The sequence below is a fragment of the Apium graveolens genome, chromosome 5 (genome assembly GCF_009905375.1).
Source record: "Apium graveolens cultivar Ventura chromosome 5, ASM990537v1, whole genome shotgun sequence".
NCBI lineage: Eukaryota > Viridiplantae > Streptophyta > Magnoliopsida > Apiales > Apiaceae > Apium > Apium graveolens.
The window spans coordinates 109,458,757-109,464,862 of NC_133651.1; the positions used below are offsets into that span (position 1 = coordinate 109,458,757).

The 6,106-nt window shown below is 35.8% G+C and overlaps 1 non-coding gene across 1 annotated transcript; it reads right to left on the bottom strand.

Moving 5' to 3' along the window:
- Positions 1–5,584: 5,584 nt before the first annotated feature.
- Positions 5,585–5,691, bottom strand: LOC141662965 (small nucleolar RNA R71). Its single transcript, XR_012551062.1, has one exon. It is a non-coding gene; the product is annotated as a small nucleolar RNA R71 (small nucleolar RNA).
- Between the last annotated feature and the right edge of the window lie 415 nt (positions 5,692–6,106).

Consider the following 6,106-nt stretch of genomic DNA (forward strand, 5'->3'; position numbering starts at 1 on the left):
TAGCCGTCGTAACGTCCGATTTTCTTTGGACTGTTTTTGTGCATAGCATTAGGACCCGAGAACCCCCTGCTAGATTGTGACCACTGCCATGTTTAGATAGCTCATGTTACGAGCTTCGTTTTGATATGTAGTTCGTTCGATTCCGATTTACGGTTTAGGAGAAACGACCGTTTCAAGTAACGGCGTTTCGCGAACGAAACTTTTTCCCTCGCCTTACTTTGGAATGTAGGTTAAAGACCAAAAAGGGTTAATTAATGCATGAAACATTTATGGTAAGTGTTTTAGGCAGTTGGTAAGTCACTCGCGAAGGAATAGCTTTAAAACTCATAAAGGTTAAATTATTAAAAATGATGGAGTCGAGGGTACCCGAGTGACTTAAGCGAATCAGTGAGCGCAAAACAAGCGTTAGAGTCTAAGTTAGTTAAAATATAGAATTACAAGTGATTTTGGTTTAATTCCAACTTACTTGTTGTTTATAGGTTACCAGACTCGTCCCGAGCCATTCGTAACCCCCAGTCGCTCAGGCAAGTATTCTATCCGTTATACTGTTGTTGTGATGTATACGCTTGTATATGCATTATCTTGCGATAGATGCATGTTGGTTATTTAGCAAATTCTTGCGATATATTGTAGCATGTGATATGGTATATATGCATGCCTGTTTCATATTCTTGAAATATATATCTGTTGGTTCAGTTGATAATACCTATGCTAGAGGATAGCGGTATCTTGCATACACCCTTAGTATAGGGACCCAAAGGTGAAAATATTTTCTAAAACCGGGAGGCGAGGCTCCCGAGTATAATATATATTTATATATATATATATTGATATAGTTTTTAAAACTATTAATCGAATAAGGTTTATTCGATAACTTTATTTTATTTAATGAATATTATTACGAATATTCATTCGAGGACTTATGACTCCTTTTATTTTATTATTTGAATATTATTCGAATATTCATTCGAGGACTTATGACTCCTTTTATTTTATTATTTGAATATTAATTGAATATTCATTTGAGGATCTATGACTCCGATTATTTGCTGAAATATATTCTTTATTTTATTAAAGAATAAGGTGTTAATAATCAAACTTATTTTCGATTATTCAAATAAAGATAATACTTTCATATAAGTATATCTTTGGTTATTTAATACTCGTTTCAAGTATAAATTTTAATACTTCTACTTCAATTATTTTTATAAAAACTATTCTTCATGGGAATATTATTTAATTAATAATATTCAGATATTTTCTAATATTCTGGGGACTGATTTACTTCATTAAATCAGCCTTACTCCAAACACTCTTTAAAGTGTTTTCGAGTCTTCAAAATGGTTTTTAAAAGTCAGAGCGGATCCCAAAACTCATTTTTATATTTAAGATCTTCCTTTTTAAAGGGGATTTAAATACCCGCTCAAAACCTGGGAAATCCGGCTCTGTGGTGTATTTTATATTCGCAACAAGGTTGCAGATTTGGTAAATGAATTGATTACTTGCCCAAAGTTCGGGAAGTAAGCCCCTCTCATTGAGTCGGCATAAGCGACAGGCCGAGGTACGGTCTATTATTGTGTAAGTGGCTCAGTGGGAGTCCATCAAATGCATAGGTGGCTGAGTGGCAGTCCAGCATAGGTCTTAATTATGACCAGGGTGATGACCAGTGGGGAATTCGTCCATCTACTAGTAGAAAAGGTTACTTATTGGTATCTTTGCCTGATCAGCAAGATATCGGGTTTATGCCAAAATTCTTTTCCTTTCCAAAATTCATTGGATGTTTCGAACTCTGTTCATACTTCACATAACAGAGGTTCCAGGAAATGTTTTCGAGATATATATGTATGTGGATATATATATCGGGACTAAATAAAGTATCTCATAACTTTTTCATTCAATAATATTTCAAAGATTGAATCTATTCAAGTCTTATCTTGTGGTCTCATCAGTGGGATGAACTTTTGAAATTGATTATAACTTGAACGGTGGTAGTTCAAGTAGTATTGGGAAAGATATAAGTATATTGGGGTATTTGGTAACCTCACCTTTTAAACTTATATCTAATTAATAATTGTCTTATGAATGACAAAGATTTTCAGAAAAACGTTGAGACAAGGTTAGATATATGAGATCACCTTGCAACGATATTTTTTTATACAGTTATACACTGGGACTTTGTGTATATTATGCATGGAAGAGGACTTCCAATATTTTGAAAAGTATATATGTATATATACTGAATATTTTGCGACTTCATCGCATTAAGATATCAAACTTGGTTCATTTCTTTTAACCAAGACTTTCATGAGTACTATGAGAAGGCTCATATACTATTAATCATTATACATATTATTTTGGTGGGCTTGTTGCTCACCCTTGCTTTCTTCTTTCATCACACAACAACAGATAGAAAAGATGAACAGAACCAAGCTCCCGATTCGCAAGCGATTAGGAGACGTTCCGCAGTTTTCTAGAAGCATTGATGCCGCCGTAGCTGAGGTAGGAACTACCAATAGGCTAGGCTTTCAACTTTTGATGTACCAGATTTATTTATATTTATGAATTGTAATAATGGCAAAGAAATGTAAATTTATTCAGAAAACCTTTTAAGGTGTATTGGCAGATAATTGTGGAATAAAATGACTTGTGGTTATTTTTGGATGGTCATCTCTGAGACTATAACGTGTGGTGTGTGTGTTTATTGTGGGGTCACAGTACAGAGTAGTTGAGTAATTATTAAGATTGGGTGTTATTAAGGGAAATGGAACTCGTGACGACCCGGATCCCCGACCCCGGATCTGGGGGTGTTACAGTCAGAAGGCAGTAAGTTAAACCAGGTTAAGTACGCGCAAGGCAAGTTTTTCCCCTATTCTAAATTCAGAATAGTGATTTATATTTCCTTTCTACCATATCAATTCTCTTTGATAATCATTGTTCATATACACTGTTGTCCAGTTATTATTACTTGTTCCAGTTTCATTTCAATTCTTGATTTACACAATTTATTGAATTCCCTGTTCACATTTCAATTTCTTTACCCTTGTTATATATATTCTGGTATATCCTGGTATTGGGATATATCAATAGCATACCGATTGTTCCGGATGCTCAGCCTTGGACTGGATGGTTACTATAAAGGCTGGGTTTTTCCCAGACCATTAATTAATAGGCCATAGTTGCCTGAGTACTCATTATGTTGGTTGGGTCTATGCAGTTGGGTATAGATCCGCACTATGTTCTGACTGATCAGCAGATTATAGTGCATATGTTGGTTCTTGTTTCCAGTCTTGTTCATTTGGCACTCGCCATCATTGGCTAATTATTATCATATACAGATACAGATGGTTGTTCAAACCAGCAGCTTATTGGTTTATTTATTTCTCTTTATTTCTCTCTCTTTATAATATATATATATAAATTGTTGCAGGCTTGTTGAGCAATTTTGGCTCATTTCTTTTATTGTCACTCCTATTGTTTTACAGTTAAGGTAGAGAATGAAACCCATCAGGACCCGCATAGTCAAGAAGCGAGTCAAGCAGCGGGACCCTCTTATACCAAGAGTGTTCCTTCCTATTCCCGAAGAGAGCTTTGAATTGCCAGATCAGGTGTAGCAGGATAAGTAGTGATGTTGGGTTGAATAAAAGTTTTGTGTAGTTAGAATAAAAGATTGCGTAGTGAAACTGTAGATAGAATAAAGTTTTGTAATAAAGAGAGTTCTTGAGACAGGGTTTTTATTTAGTCGGGTTTGTAATAAAGTGTAGTGCATGATTCTTGTTTCCAACCTCAACCCTTAAAAGATCCTGAGTAGTGATAGTTCGGGGTAATTATTATATTAATATTCCGCTTGTGCAGGTATAGTTGGTAATTGTTGTTAATAATGTCCCAAATCTATACCCCGGATTTGGAGGGTGTTATATAAAATCTCGTTAGCTAAGCGTGGGCAGTTGAATCGCCTAATTCTGACGAGCAGAACTCAAGATATGGCCCGCGCCCTATTTCTGCACCAGAAACCTGATTTTAGTTGAAATTGAAGATTTTTAGAGTCCTAGTCATCATGAAGCCTATATATATCAATAAAAAGACGTATTTAACAACAAGGAGCGAGGGGAGAGCAATACAAAGACCTAGAAGAGCACAAGACGACTACGGAGAAGAAGACTTTCATATTCTTCAATAAATTTGATACTTGGATGCTTGTTTTTTATTTGTCTTTGAACCCTAGTACTCTTGTATTATTTATTATCATGTTTTCATTGGAACCCATGGTGACGATGAGTTCGGTTATGAACTAATCATTGTCGTGGGGTTCTAACGGATTTTCCTATGGATTTATATAGTTAATTGTTTCAATATCTTGGTGTGTGGTGATTGATTGATATCCTAGTATTGGTTGTGCTTATTCATCTTATGTACGTAGCTAACATATAAGATAGCGTGTTAATCTCTATTAAAGCAAAAGTGAATATAGAGGTTTAGAACTTGCCATGCTAGCATAGGTTCATGTATAATTGTATTCATGATTTGTAGGTAATTTTAACCATCTTAATTGCCCTATGTAATCATGATAAATAACTTGTTCATTAAACCTTTATGTTGTCAAATTCTATAGACATATAGGGTCTCAACATAATTGGTGTCTATTCAGCTTCCATCTCTTTTGTGGATGTCTGGTAGTAGGGTATTCCTATAACGACAGTTAGCGTTTACTAGTTTCGTGTTATCTGATTAGTTGTCATAATCATTGCATGCTAAGGTTAATAACAATGACTTTGAATGAAGTATTTAATGAAGTTAGATTCCCATGTTTGTCTCATATAGTTAATTCAATCACTTTTATTCTTAGTTAATTGCATGTTAGTTTAATCTTAGTTATAAACATCTCAACTTGTTATTGTCTTAATATTGAGCGATAGCCATACCATTGTTGCATAGGTACATAATCTTAAGTTAACTAAAAAGAGTCTCTAGGGGAACGAATCTGATTTATATCTTATACTACTTGCGAACACGTATATTTACGTGTAATTTTAGCGCTTATTTTCGCCCTAACAAGTTTTTGGCGCTGTTGTCGGGGACTCGGTGTTAATTTTTAGTTTATGTGCTTGACACCAGTGGTTGTTAAAGTTCATTAACTCGGATATTTTACTTACTAGTTATTTAGTCGTGTGTTTCAGGTACTCTAGTTATCATTGAAATGGGAGAACCAGTAGCAAACCTGAAAGTGTTGATGCATTTTTCTCAACCAAAGATCAATGACATTTAATCTAGTATTGTCAGGCCAGCTATCACAGCTAATACCTTTGAGATCAAGCCTGGCATAATTCAGATGGTCTAGAATTCAGTTCAGTTTGGGGATTCCCCAACGGAAGATCCCAATATGTACATTAGGGATTTCATCAAGATCTGCGACACCTTCAAGTTTGATAATGTTTCTGAATATGCAGTGAAACTGAGACTTTTCCCATTCTCTCTAAGGGATAAAGCTAAGAGCTGGTTACACTCTCTACCAGCTGTATCTATCACTACTTGGGAGGTTCTTGCTCAGAAGTTTCTTACTAAATTCTTCCTTATGGTGAAGACAGCTGCACTTAGGAATGCTCTTACTCAATTTACGCATCAATCGGGAGAAACTCTATGTGAAGCTTGGGAGCGCTACAAGGAGATGCCTAGTATGTGTCCTCATCATGGCATGCCTGATTGGATGATCATCAATTATTTTTACAATGGTTTGGGAGCACAGTCTAGACCCATGCTTGATGCAGCATCAGGTGGAGCATTATGGGCAAAGAGCTACGAGGAAGCTTATGGTCTAATTGAACTGATGGCTGCTAATGAATATCAGTATCCAACCCAGAGATTGCCACAGGGAAAGGTAGCAGGAGTTCTGGAAGTGGATATAGCTACGGTTATCACTGCTCAACGAAAGGCGTTGTCTATGAAGATCGATTCTCTGGCTAACTACGGTGTTAATCAAATAACCAGCGTTTGTGAGTTGTGTGCAGGTTCGCATGTGATGGAGCAATATGCTATATCTAGTGAATCAGCTCAGTTTATGAGCAACTTTCAGAGATCGCAGCAACCAGTTCCAGACACTTATCATCCTGAC